Source organism: Petaurus breviceps, unplaced genomic scaffold (genome assembly GCF_028583685.1).
Source record: "Petaurus breviceps papuanus isolate PSGF00001 unplaced genomic scaffold, PetGlider_PUasm1.0 90823, whole genome shotgun sequence".
Classification (NCBI taxonomy): Eukaryota; Metazoa; Chordata; class Mammalia; order Diprotodontia; family Petauridae; genus Petaurus; species Petaurus breviceps.
In genome coordinates, this window is record NW_027187352.1 from 18871695 (window position 1) to 18887137 (window position 15443).

Consider the following 15443-nt stretch of genomic DNA (forward strand, 5'->3'; position numbering starts at 1 on the left):
CATATAGTAAGCACTATGTAAATGTTAGCCATGATGATCATGATGATGATGATGGCCCAGCTCTATGAACTGACCATTCAACTGGAAAAAAATTTAAGTGCCTTCTAAAAAGGCACTTTGCTAGACCTGGGGGACAAAAATACAACGGTTCTTTCCTTCGAAGACCTTACCTTATAGAGGTGGAAAGGAGTAGAAGTGGGAGAAGCACACAACATGTACATGGGGAAACGAATATAAAATGTCTAAAAATAAAGTAATTGTGCTATGTTGGAAAGAGCAGAACATATTCTGAATAACAGGCAGTTTTTTCTACTTGTTTTTTCCAACATCAATAATTAGATCAAGAGGGGCGGCTAGGTGGCGCAGTGAATAGAGCACCGGCCCTGGAGTCAGGAGGACCTGGGTTCAAATCCGGCCTCAGATGCTCAACACAGATACTAGCCATGTGACCTTGGGCAAGTCACTTAATCCCAATTGCCCTCCAAAAAGGCAAAAAAAAAATTAGATCAAGGCTAGGTGGCACAAGCAATACAATACTAATATATAATACAAAACTAACCATGTGACCTTGAGCAAGTCACTTAACCCCAATTGCCCTACCTTCCCCTCTCCAAAAAGCAAAAAAAAATAATAATAATAATAATTAGATCAAACTTGTGTTAGTAATTACAAATAGCATTTAGGAGGCTCTGAAGTTTTCTGGGACTCAGATGCAGTCAGTACAATAGCAACTCCAGCCTGGTGGACTTCACTATTTACACATTTCTGTTTGGACTTCACACCATGGTATACTCCATGACAATGACAAAAAGCTTTGGAAAGAGAGACTGCAAGGTGTAGTGGGAAGATTCTTGGACTCAAGACAAGAGAGATGTGGGTTCAAATCCCTCTTCTCAAACTTGATGACTATGTGACCATATTCAAGGCATTTATCCTCTATTTGCTTCCGTTTCCTTATCTGTGAAATGAGAACAATCGCACTTCCCTCCCAGGGTTGTGAGGGTCACATGAGACAGTGTGTATAGCACCTTAATGGGCTATGTAAATGGCAGCTAATATTACTGCTTGTTAAAGTGCTCCACACAGTACCTGCCCTTTCTCTTTTCCTTAAGCTCTGGGGATACAAAAAAGGCAAAAGACAGTCCCTACCCTCAAATATACGTTTCACCTCTCCCTTGATATCATTTTTTTCAAGAAATCAATAATCTCCACATGCAGGGTAGACACCTTGTTAGGGAAGAGCTTTTAAGACTGTAGTTTGTGGGGGTGGGGGGGCAATAGTCAACACATAACACGCATAGAGGGCTTGGGCATTCTCTCCAACTTTTAGTCAGTTGAGTGATTGTAAAGAGCTGAACAGTTATAGAATATTGTGCATAAAAGCCATCCTCATATCCTCATCAAAGATGCCCCGGACAAGACCATCCATATCTCCAGACTGGGTATTTTCTCCGGCTGTATCCCATGCCTGGAATGCTCTCCCTCTTTATCTCTCTCCTGGCTTCCTTCCAGCCTCAGCTATAATCCCACCTTCTACAGGAAGCCTTTCCCAATCCCCCTGAATGCCTCTTGATCATCTCCCATTTAACCTGTTGGTATGTAGTCACTTACATATTTTCTTCCTCCTTAGATTGTGGACTCTTCCTCGAGAGTAGGGACTGTCTTTCACCTTTCTTTGTATCTCCAGAGTTTAAGGGAAGAATAAGCATTTATATAGTACCATGTTGCAGGCACTGTGCTAAGCACTTTTACAAATATTGTCTCATGATCCTCACAACAACCCTGGGAGGTAGGTGCTATTATTATCCCCATTTATCAGTTGAGCAAATTGAGGCAAACAGAGGTTAAGTGACTTGCCCAGGTTCACACAACTAGTAAGTATCTGAGGATCAATTTGAACTCAGGTCTCCCTGACTTCAGGCCCAGCACTTTAGTCACTGTGCCATCGGCTAGTTCTAGTAGATTGCCTAGTACATAGCACTTAACTGAATATGTGTATAATTTTCATGGAGGTTTTATAGAAATTAGAATAAGGTCCCTGATTCTTTTCTTAATGATTAATTCCTCCTGTTTGGGTTATCTCAACATCTCGATCAATACTCAACACCTTCCGCAATGCCTCTAGCACCCACTCCCTCTGTGTACACTGAGCTAGGGCAGATGTTCTTCCTATGTTGTTCCCTTAATGCCAATTTTAGCCCCTCATAGAGCCTGGACTGTGGTTTTATTGTCCAGTTACAGTGGCCCCATATTTGTGAGCAAAGCTTTAGATAAATTTGAGTTACTTGTCCTGCCGGCCAGTAAAATATTTTTTGTCTTTACCTTAGACAGCTTCGCCCTCAGCAACCTCTGTGAAAAGACTATGCATCATTCAGGGACCAGAATCAAGAACTGGGGAGAATCAAAGAATCAAAGAATTTAAGGGTTTAGATCCAATCCCTCCCCCAAATCTATTAGTACCTTTCCCACCCCAAAACTATCTTGTATTTACTTTTTATGTATAACTGAGGGCTCTGCCATGTTTGTCTACTCAGAGAGCCAAGGGACCAAAAATTAGACATTCAGCTTCTCTCTAACTTGAGAGGGGAGAGTAGGAGACATCTTTCCCCCTCATCCCACCCCAACCTCTAAGCACAACAGCTTCAACTACAGGATAATCATAGGTTAAAGAACAAGAGAGACAGGTGAAGATGCTGGGAACTAGCTATGGTCACCCTTGCTGCTTCTGCCCTCAATACTACCATATCCCTAAACCAAGTACACCTGCAGGATAAACAGAAGCTGTCTGTGTTTGCTGAGAATGAGGCTACTGATACTACCTTCTCTCCTCATTCTCTCTCTATCCTTCTCAGGAAAAGATATACATCCTTTCCAGGACTTATCTCTGTTTCTTTAAAGTACATATACACATATACATAAGTATATATTACATATATACACATGCATATACATATACATATTTACTGAAATTTACCTAGTCTCTAAAAGACTAAGATTAACCTCAAAGTATAATTGGTCTATATGTGTTTCATTTGCTCAAAAGCAACTAAGGAGATTGTTGAAGGCTAGAAAGAGACTAAAAGAGATAAACAGAGACAGAAACAGAGAGAGGGACATAGAAAGAGAAAGAGATAGACAAAGATGGGGGGAGGAGAGAGAAAAGGAGGACATTGTTATAGGGAAGAGGTTCTGAATTTTCTGTGGCAGTCTGGATCCAGAGATCCCCTTGTTATAACAATGTATTTCTAAAAATCATAATGAAAGAAATGCTAAATTTCAGTTAGAAGGTTAATGAAAATAAAAATACAAATTTTTCCCATCCCAGTTCACAAAACTCCATTTACAGATACAGTTGTTATAGAGGGATATCATAAGCCCAGCCTAGTGATCTTCTTGGGAACAGAACTCTGTCACCCAGGGAAGCATTGAGAAGTTTGAATCACTTCTGTGAATCCTAATTCACTGAAGAATTGATAGGCCTCAAGCCTAGAGAAGAGGAAGGTACTTAAAGAAGAGGAATGTGTTTATGGAAAGCCTCAGGAGAGAAGCATATGGAGTGGTGCAGGACCAGAGGGCCAGGCAGCTTGATACCACATGGCAAGAATGTGTGCAAAACCTAAAGAGTCAATTCAAGGATGGTGAGACTCTCTCAGAATCATGCTGCATTCATCCATTCCATTATTGAGTTCAAAGAAGAAAAGACAGATGAATTCATCATCAGATACAAGCTATAGAGATTTATAGAGAGAGAAACAATGGCACCTAAAGGTGGGAAAAATGAATGCTGAAAACGATCTTTACATGTAATTGGAAAAAATAAAATACTAACAAGGGGGAAAAAGGATGTTTCTGCACCATCTGTTAGGTAGCTAGGGTTTCTCAATAGTAAGGGCAACTAGGAGGCATGGTGGTTAGAACACTGGGCCTGGAGTCAGGAAGACTCATCTTTCTGAGTTCAAATCTGGTCCCAGATACTTTCTAGCTGTGTGACCCTAGGCAAGTGACTTAACCCTGTTTGCCTCAGTTTCCTCATATATAAAATGAGTTGGAGAAAGAAATGGCAAACAACTCCAATAGCTTTACCAAAAAAAAAAAAAACAAATTGGGTCATGTAGAGTTAGACATGACTGAAAAAAGGACTGACTGAAGTTCTCAATATTCGACCTACACAATGGCTACTAGAAGATTTCTATGGCAGAAGACAGAGAAGATGGTTTTCATCTACTCAAATGAATTTTACCAGTTTCAGCCTCAAAGCACCTTCAGCAAACTGATGAAAAAAAGTAGTTAAAGATACAAAATACCTGTAACTAAAAAGAAATTATGGAAAAACATAAGGAAAGACTAACTGAAGTGTTGGATCATCTAAAGTAAGTTGGATCTTGTAGAGAAAATCTTTAAGCGACAAATGCCATTTTGGCAGAACCTCTGTCAAACGTATGTATCACATGACTCAACAAACTGTGAGTGCTGCCCAGAGAAGAAAGAATCTTCCTGACCACACCACATCCATACCTAATACCTTCAAAATCTAAGGACTTTTTTAGAAGCTGATAGTTATTATCACAAGTGGTGAAGAATTGTGCTTCTATTGCTAAACTGGTAAGTGATTTTTATTTGTGCCTATATGATTGAAGAGAACAAGAAGGAGGGGGGAAAAAGACCAATTTGTCCTAAAATCCACAAAGCCCTTTGAAGACTTGTGAATAAGCTTTCAAAGACTTGGAAAAGTGACTCATACATGCACCAGTACTGACCACTGCATAACCAAACAATCCTTTCATCCTGTATCTAGACTTCAGTTTGGAAAGCTTAGGAATAGTTCTGTACCAGTTACTAAAAGAGTGACAGTCACTAAAAACTAGTTGCTAGCAGAGAGCTGAGCAACATAGGCACTCATTTTACCACACACAAACTAGAACTCTTGGCTTAGAAGAGAGAAATTCAAAGGCTAAGTGATGAGAATGTCAACCAACAACAGTCCACTGACATTCTGATCAGTGCAAATTAGATTCTACTTTCTAGGGCTGGATATGAATTTGGCATCCACTAATGACCAGGAAAGACTAATGTGAATGCTATTGTCTTGTCCTGACAAAGCTATAATAATACCTAAGAAAGGAGTGAAGATCTGTGACACCCAGGAAGCTACATTACAACCTAATGGAAATATAGCTGAGAGTTTGAGACTTCCACCAGCCAGAAAGCCAATAGCATATGTGAACTCTGTTTCATTAAACCAACATTCACTACCTCAGTTGTCTATATGTAACTGGAGGGAAGGGCAGATACTGATGAGGGACTGCAAGAAGTGATATAAGCCAGGGAGAAAGGTAATGATCAATTTCCTATCCCTCGAAGATAGTCTACTGTTGAGACAATGGCAGAAGTTAAGTTTGTGCAACAGAATACTATACTGGATTGTCACTATTTCTATACATGGTACCAGGAAACAGCTGATGCTCCTTGGAGCATATCATAATACTCTGACCTTAAAGTCAAGTCAACAAACATTTATTAAGCCCTTACTATGTCCCAGGCACTGGGCTAAGATCTGGAAATAGAAATTGAAACAGAGAAAGATAGCCCTTGAGGAACTTACATTCTAATGGGAGAAAACAATACATAAAAGGCAGTTGGAAAGAGGGGAAGAGTATGGGAAGATGAAGGTATCCAGCCAAGAGGCCCAATAAAGAAAGTCTCATGAGTCAGGAGTAAGCCTAGAAAGAATTGAGGACATGGATAATCTGAGTGTTCTCCTTAAAATAGAAGTTCTGGGAGGAACCAGGCCAAATACCAAGAGAGGCTACAGACGCAGAGGGTACTTCCATTATGAAAAGTCTAGAGATGAAGTGAGCTTTCAGGGTGAAGATGTTTCTGTGGCATTATAGAAAAAGTCTAAGATGATCAGGTGTACAGCCTAGACAGGAATTAAGACTTTGAAAGTTTTACATGATAAATTTAAATATATGAGTAAAGAAAAGACCCTAAAGATAATAAGTAACAGATACTGTTGGCCAAAAATGTCTGCAGATGGCACTAAGAAGTATGAGACTTGCACTTGTATACCAAAAGTAGAATTGTAAATTCATGCCACATCCTTGGAAAATAGAAGCATTGCAAAGCCTTACAACCTTCCTGCATGAACTTTTTAATCTCTAAAAGGAAATAGCTATAACACAAATCATATTCTGGTGGTGACCATTCTGTGGGGTATGAACAAGCATATCTAACAAGGAACCAGAAAGTTTCCATGGTTACTAAAGTATTATGAGAGTATTTCTCATCTCAATGTTTACATGTCCTCCCAGGAACCATTCAGACCACTCTTAAAGAAATGTTAATTTTGCCTGGCACTAAGAACCAGTACTATCCCTTAACACTGAAGTGGACCCACCACCTGAGGGTTTCACTTTACATTGTTGAACCCTGAGAGGAGAATGAAAATCTCAGTAAAACCAAAACGTGGCATTCCTAGGACATGTGTACAACTCTACTGCAAATGATGCCATGGACATTACCCTATCCCTGCTCAGTTTGCATGAAAACCACATCTACCTATTGACATGTTTTGGAGGATCTGAAAATACTCCAGAGGCTGCTGATACAACCAATACGCCTCTAAAAAAAGTTTGCCACCTCACTGCAACTTCAACTCAGAAAAGCACTGACTGAAACAAACAATTATCTGAGTCCGAGTTTGTTTTCAAGACTCTGAATAAAGAGACAAGAGTTTTGGAAAGAAACTTCAGGGTTCATGCAACACATAAGTTGGGAGATCATAGGAAAACTATTCAATAAGTAACGTGGAGAGACTAAACAACTTGTCCATTTACAGGATAGCCTCTCTACTGGTAGAGGGATGGACTGATCACAGAGCTCATCAGAACTAGTCTTGCATCCCTAAACTGGAACTTGTAAAGTACCCAGGATGACTAGTAGTATTGTCATGCTTTTTGAAGTGTCTGTACTCTAAGTATCTCTACAACTAAAATCCTAGGTAGGAAAGGGCCTGCTTTTGGGTCTAGTCTTCTCACTCTGTGTGAACTGACTGTTAGGTTACTGAGTCAGCTTGCCTTAAAAGGCCAGAAGGCCTTTGTCTGTTTCACTCTTTGAAGAATGGATGATAGCTAGCATTGGTGAGTGAGCCAGATATGATGGCGTGGGAGCACATTGATGTAATCTCTGCTGCTATAGAGGCTGGGATGGTCGATTGTTTGAGTTGGGGAATCCTGAGCTTCAGCAGACTAAAACTAATCAAGCTTCTGCATTAATTCTCATACCAATATGGTGAGTCCCTGGAAGCAAGGAACAAGGAAGAAGGGGAGCCACCAGACTACCTAGGGAGGGACAAACTAAATCACATTGGAAACAAAGCAGGTCAGAGATCTCACGACAATCAAGAGTAGAATCAGGCCCAGGACTGGTCACTGCACTTCCACTGACAGGGAGAACCCAGTCTTAAAAGAAAATGGAATCAGCAAGTAATCTCTTTTGCTTAAAGTCTACCAAGGTAATTACCCATCAAATTCTTCCTGCTCATCAGGGTGTCTGACTCTCCTCTAGGCAATAAGTAGTAGTCATGAGCCTTTGAGCCAGTCATTTCAATTCTCTAAGCCTGTTTTCCCAGGTGTAAAATGAGAGGCCAGCCTGCTTGACCACTAAGCTTTTTTTTTATGACTCTACATCCCAGATCACCAACTTCCCTCATCAGTTTACACTTTGAACTTTTTATACAAAACAAACTACTCCTGAAGGTGGGTTCGCCTTCACCTCTTTTTTTTCTTTCTGAACTTTTTAAATATTCTCAAAGAGAAAAGAATCATTAAAAACAAAAATTCAGTGGTTTTCTCATACAGAGCAAGTTCAGAATGAACACTTCCCAGGAAGGAAATGCTATGGCAAAATCATCCTCCTTCACCCTGCAGGTGCAAACTTTCAGAACATTACTGAAGAAAACACTACCTGCTGACCAACCCACTGAGAAAGCAAGGGTCAACTAGATAAAGGACATAAAAAAGCAAAGGCCTTAGCACCATCCTTAAAGAACTGGATTTCACGGAGTATCTAATTACTTTCCACACACTGAGACAGAGTTATTAAATCACTCCTCAGCCTTCTCTGCTCCTGGTGGGATCTCTGTTTCCTTTAGTCTTTCTTCTTAGGCCTTGGTCTTCCTATCTTGTCATATCAAGACTCCTTTGATCTCTTTCCAAATTCCCCAAATTCATCTTTGATTTTAGAATCAAAAAGCAGACATAATCTTCTATTAGGGGCTTGCCCAGTTGTTTATACAATAGAGGTATCACCTCATGTGAGATTTAAAAACAACTTAACCTCAAAACTAATATTATCGAGAAATATTACTGAGGTATCTTGGTATCGTGGAAAGAGCTCTGAATTTGGAGTCAGTGGACTTGGATTCATATCCCTCCTCTGAACCTTACTACCTTTGTGACTCTGGGTGATTCACTTAACTTCCCTAGGCCTCAGTTTCCTCAACTGTAAAATGAGAGGATTGGATTAGATGGCCTCTGAAGTCCTTCCCAGTTCTACATATTTTATCCTATGACCCATTATGTATGAGTATCATCCTAAACAATAGAAATGGACAGAGGTATAAGATGTAGTGTCTGACCTAAAAGGACTATCGATCTAAATGGGGAAAACAAAGCAAATATATTTAATTTACCCCTATATTTTGATGGATATTTTACTTGATCAGAATGGAGATTCTATCCACTGAAACAGACTGCAAATTCTCCACCCTTCCACATGGTCTCATACCATTCATATTTTTGCATAAAGTCTTCCCAGAGCAAAGGAAGAATTAACCTGGCATCCATAAGATTTCATGGATGGATTTCATGGGTACATGAATTTGGTTTTTAAAAAGTAATTGGATAACTGTATTTCAATATAATTGTTTCCATTGCAATTCTATCTTTCATATATTTAAAATCATTATTCTGAAAAGGGGTCCATAAGGCTTCATGACTAGTCACCAGATTGCTAGAAGGGTCCATGGCATTCATGAATGAATGAATGAAGTGAAGAATCTCTACCCTAGAGGATCCACTTTCTGTGTTAAAATTTCTTCCTACTGTTCTTTTAGTATCTCAGGGGACCAATGTGACCCTTGGGCTATCCATTCATTGTCTCCCATTCTCATTACATGAGCTGCCCTCACATGCTACCATCACCTAACCATAATTTCCATAAGTCAACAATGTGCCTCAGTTAAACTTTGTATCTAAATCTGCACCTAGCACAAAGCTCTGCAAACATTGGTGCTAGTTGTTTGAATGAATGTCTGATAAATCCCAAGATATTCCACTTTGCATTATAACTATTTATACATTTACATACCCTCATTAGGCTTTAAGTAGTTTGATAATGAGGATTTTCCATCCCCATCTTTGTATCCCTTGCTGTGCCCCAAATACTAGACATTCAATAAATATGGATAGCTCAGAGTCAAAAAATAGTAAAGCTAATAAATGCTAAAGGAGTTCAGAGTAAGAAAAATAATACATGCTATAGAAGTTCAGAGAAAGGAATACTTAGTTATCAAGTGCTAGAATAATCAGGATAGAGGGATGTCACAAGCAAATGCTGAGAGGCAAGCATTCAAATGGTGTATATGAGGGAGTAGAGATGGTTTTCCTTCATGCCTCCATCTATGGTTGATCAGATTAATGCAAGCTCAGATGACTCAAATATAATAAGGAAGTAGAAATAGCATTTAAAAAGGTGAAGTTAAGAAGAGTTGCCACACCAGACCAGTCACACCAAGGAAAATTATGCTGCAGGTGACACAAACTTGAACGGATTGAGGGATTGTTTTAACAGCTATCTCAGGAAGGGGAAGGTGACCAAAAATACAAGGAAAATGTCAGATAATATTACTAACTCAAAAAGGGGATTAAGAGAACATGAATAATGACTGATTTTTACACTAGTACCTTCACCTCTTTATAAGATTTCTATGAGACTGATCTACAGAGGTATTAAAGGCATCCATGATAAAAATAAGACAAGATGTGGTGGAGGTAACACACCCTAAGGTTCCTGCCATATAGGCTGGGCTACTGTTTCTCTAATGCCTGCCATGAACTCCCCATTACCCTATGGATCACTTTGATTTTTTAAAATAAATTTACTTAATTAATTGTACATGCATTTATAATCTATCCCTCTTACTGACCCCTCTATTGAACAAAAAAAAAAAAACCACAATGATCCTCATAGAAACATGCATAGTTTCATGATCCAACAAAACAAATTCCCAAATTGGTCACCCCTGAAAATGTATGTCTCTCTCTGTACTTTTATTCACACTTCTCTGGCAGGAGATGAGTGCCATGTTTCGTCCTCAGTCTTCTAGACTCATAGCTTATTATTGCATTGATCAGAATTCCGAAGTCTTTTGAAGTTGTGCTGGTTCTGCTCATTTTGCTCTACATCAGTTCATAAAGATCTTTCCAGTGTCCTCTGAGACTATACATTTCATCATTTTCATGGTACAATTATATTTTATTACATTTATATATCATAATTTTTTAGCCATCTTCAATAAGAGGATATTACCTTAGGTTTGGGGTTGGCTTTCTTTTTTTTCTTTTTTGGCATTATGAAAAGAGTTGCTAGAAATATTTTTGGACACGTAGTTTTTTTTCCTTCTTTCTTTCATATCTTTGGGACCTAGCCCTAGTAGTGGTACAACTGATTCAAAGAGTATGTTTGTTTTAGTAAATTTCTGGGCATTATTACAAGATTCTTCACAATACTTCTCAGCCTGTTTTCCCAAAGCTCCTCCAGCATTTGCCATTTTACTTTTTTGTCATCTTTGCTGTCTGATAGGTATAAAGTGAAACCTCTACATTGCTTTAATTTGCATTTCTCTAATTATTAGTGATTTAAAGCATTTTTATGTAGCTGTCAATAGCATGGATTTCTTCCTTTGAAAATTGCCTGTTCATAGCCTTTGATGATTTATCTATTAAAGAATTATGATTAGTTTGAAGTATTTGAATCATATCCTTATATATCTTGGATAAGAGATCTTTATTAAAAATATGCTGTAAAGATTTTTTCCATTTACCTATTTTCCTTCTAATTTTAACTACATTAGATTTGATTGTTAAAAACTTTTTAATTCTGCATGATCAAAACTGTCCATTTTCTCTTGTGAAATTCTCTATTTTATTTCTTTAGTCACGAACTCTTCCCCTATCCATAAGTCTGAAAGGTAATTTCTTCCTTTCTGTTTTAATTTGTTTATAATGTGAGTTGTATATCTAGGTCTTGTATCCATTTGGAATATATTTTCGTATGGAGTGAAATATTGATGTGACTACAGTTTCTGCCAGAATGCTGTCTAGTTTTCCCAGAAGTTTTTGTATTATGGGTCACATTGATTCTTCAGAGACTATAATGTACCAGATTAACAACCACACAGCCTCACAGAGACAACTACTGTTAAAAATAAAGAGGGCTTTTTTTTTCCTTAGTGTCCTAACTCCTTTCTCCTGCCTCTCTCTAACCTTTCTCTCATTAGAATTATTTGTTCATTCAGACTCTTTTGGTTTTCCTTGCATATCATATTTAATGTGTATACCAACCTTCTATTCTGTTTTTTAATTGCATTATTCATTAAAAGCCTGTCATTATTTCTATTAAAATTGATTAATTTTAATGTAAATAGTTACCCAGCAATTTTGGTTGTTTGTATTGATGTTCCATGTTATGTTTAAAATAAAACATTAATTTCTTTGAAAGGTTTTGGAATTAACAAATTTGATCACTAAAAACATTGCTTCTTTCTCTTCAGTTCTGGGTCCCATTCATTGTTCATCTCCAGTGCCTGTCCTAAATAATATTACTGATGTAATAACTCAGTGAAATAGTAATCTAGGCACCTGTCACAGTCGAATCAATGGAAATTTTTCATCCATTTATTATTTCCTGCATGGATGGTAAGACCGATTTACTTTGAATAAGAAATAGATAGCATTAAGTTATTTCTGTAATATTCCAGAGACCTGATGCAAAGCAAACAAACAAAAAATATGCCATTAGCAGACTAGAACACCCAGAGGATTTCTCCCATTTGAACACTGGTGAGAACATTTTTCATAATATTCTCTACATTTCAACTTGAAATACTGTATTATTTATGTTTCCACCCAAAATAGTCATATACTTATTTTATTTCTCACTTAATATTAGTTATCAAAGAATCACTTGAAAAGCATTAATTACCAATCATGTTAGGCACTATGTTTGGTGCCAGGGATACAAAGAAATAGAAGAAATAATCCCTGTCCTGAAATAGCTTACATTCTCTTGGAGAAAATGTCATATGAGCCTCTATCCTAAATACTTCAATGGATTTATCATCTCATTCATTCTAATCCATCCAAGAATGAGGATCATGATCAATCTATACCTGCCATGTCCCCCAATGATTCATCATGTGGGGTTCACCCAATGTGCTGTAGGCCTTTCTCACTTTATTTCAATGATATGAGGGAATCAGTGGGGTTCTCCCATTCTCTACCTGTTTTGCCTCTCTCTTACCACCTGACCAACCCAGATGTTCCTATCATAATTCCTTAATGACTTCCCTTATTCCTGTTGTTCTTTGCCATTCCTTGTTGGCTACACACTACAGCTTCTTCATGCTTACAAGTGCCTCTCAAGTGCTATTTGTGTGATACTCATTTTTTCATTCTTCTGAAGCAGTAGTCTTCTATAGCTCACTGAAAAATAGCAATGTTAGTGACATATTAGTAACTGACAAGATTAGTCTTTGCTTTCGTGCTAAGTTCGGGGTGAAGATTTGCAATTTATGGAAATTTACAATTTGTAGTTGGACACCTGTCAAGGGTAAGGGGCACCAACTCTTCATGGGCTAGCCCTGTTATGCCCCACAAGAGGGAAAACCAGTCAGTCAGTCATCAGACAAACCTGAAGAGAAATCCATTTACTACTTTATTGTTATATTCCCGACACTGGAATGCTTGAGAGTATTGTCTATCAGAAATAGCCAGATCTCCAAAGGGTAAAAGGTAATACACTACCACTTGCACGAACATGAATTTATTAAATACCTACTATGTTCCACTCACTATGCTAAGCACTTGACAAATATTATTTCATTTGAGAATCACAACAACTCTGAGAGGTAGCTATTACAATTTTCCCCACTTTATAGGTTAAGAAATTGAGGCAGACAGAGTTCAAGTGACTTGTCCCAGATCATACAGATAATAAATGTCTGAGGCCAGGTTTGAATTCAAGTCTTCTCCAGGTATGGGGCGCTATCCCTTCAACTACCTATCTGTTCCCTTCCCTTTTCCCCTTCCCTGCCCAGTCCACAAGCATTTAATAAGCACTGAAACACTGTGGATACAAAGAAAGGCCAAAAAATTTCCCTTGTCAAGAACTGTACTGCTGGAAAGCTCTATAGAGTAACTATCCAACTGCATGTTGAAATCTGAGCAGCAGACATTCTTCATCCACTTGGTCTTTCCTGTATGGATAGGCAGTCTAAACTACTTTGTGTCATTACAGATCTCTTCCAGGAGGCTCTGCAATGTTCTGAGGCTTTATATAATCAGCACAATATCATCTGCAAACAAGTGCATCCAGAAGACCAAAGTATCCACAGGGAATATTTTTTTCCATCTAGATGGAAGGGGAAATCTCTAACAGCTGGAGGCATCAGGAAAGGCCTCATGAAGAAGGAAGAACTTGAGCTAATTGCTGAAGGGCTTCTAAGGGGCAGAAATGAGTAAGGGAGTGCATTCCAGGCACAGATAACAATCAGTACAAAGGCACAGAGATGGGAAACAAAGAGAAAACTATGAGGAATGGTAAGACAGCCAGTCTGGCTGCACCTTAGTGTCAGTGAAGGCGACAAATGTGTAGTAATGCTGGAAAGGTAGATGTGGCCAGGATTTGAAGGGCTTTAAACACCAAACAGAGCAGTCTGTATTCAATCCTAGAGGTCCATGAAAAGAACTTGTGCTGGGTCATAAAGATCATTAAATAAAAGAACTGGGACTCATTCCTAGGTGCTTAGACTGTTTTTAATGTTCTTTCCAATTCTCCAGGCTCCCTGCCCCCAACATGGTTTATTTCCTGGAGATTCTAACCTTGAAATGATATGAACCGTTCGTTTAGAAAGCCCTTGTTGGAGGACAGCCTTTTAAATGACATTTTTTGGAATTAACAAACAATAAATAAAGTGGAAATTTGTATTGTCTGCCCCATAAGTCAATTGTGTGACTGTAAAGATGCAGTCTGCTATAGAAAATTGCCTGCCTATGCCTTTGAGTTATGAGCTAGGCCTCATTCAGGATAGAATTAGAATGAAATGAGACACTGTAGACCATCAAACATTAAACAACCAAAAAAAAATTCATGTAACAGAAGCATGTGAGAAGATCAAGCTCTCCTGTATTGCTTTCTTATTGATCCTATCTACAAGTAACTAATTTTGGCCTCTATCTGCCTTTGTGCTATAATTGCTTAAGTCCTGGCTCTTTGTCTCTAAACTTAGTTCAGAGATTTAAATGGCCTATAAAGAGTTAAGTTTAAAAAATCCTGCTCTCCTAATCACTGGTCTATTCTTGCCTCAAGGAATTTAACTGACTTTGGGGGAGGCATATGAACACAAGGGAGTAAGGCCTAATATCTTTACACCACTAAGCTATCCTTCAAGAATGTCTGGTTTGTTACCTTGCACCTGAACTCTCAGGAGGAAAGGAGGGAATTATTGTTAGCCCCCATTGCCAAACCTCCAGCCAATCATGTTGTTCTCTGAACCTCAGCTTTATATGAATATGTTGTACCCAATCCCATGTCATCTACCCTGTCCTGTTCTTTGTTCTATATTCCCCAAAACCTACAAAAGGGGAACTGTCCCTTGACTTGGTATCTTTGGCATAAATGGAGGCAAGCCATTAGCCTATTTATTGACAGGCAGCCCCTGCTAATAAATGTTGTCTTGCTCACAGAACCAACCTCATAGTATCCTTTTGTTAAATTTTACTCATGACACATTGAAAGGATATTCATCAAATATCCCACACTAGTTTAGGTAGATCCACTCCTATTTCCTAGTCATATGGAAATATATCTGGTCAGAATGGTGTATTGACTCACATGTCATTTAGATACAGAGCAAGTGAGAGGGGTACCAATTCTTCATGGACTGGCAATGTTATGCCCCATGAGACTGTGAAGCCATGTCAGAAGCTTGAACCCTAGTCCCCTGGACCAATTAAGTCTCAGGAAAAATGTTTCTGCCTTTCAGGGACACATTAGCCTAATCCATGCAGTAGGAACCCTAATAGATATCATCTACAACACATGTCATATTTCCATGAAAGAAAGAAAGAAAGAAAGAAAGAAAGAAAGAAAGAAAGAAAGAA

General features: G+C 38.5%; 1 protein-coding gene across 1 annotated transcript in view; it reads left to right on the top strand.

The window, feature by feature from the left end:
* Positions 1–221: 221 nt before the first annotated feature.
* TMEM126B (transmembrane protein 126B) overlaps positions 222–15443 on the top strand; it is a 115447-nt gene continuing 100225 nt past the window's right edge. Inside the window, exon 1 of the mRNA XM_069070998.1 lies at positions 222–225. The gene's annotated coding sequence lies outside the window, so the exon portion shown is untranslated. The remainder of the gene's footprint in view (positions 226–15443) is intronic.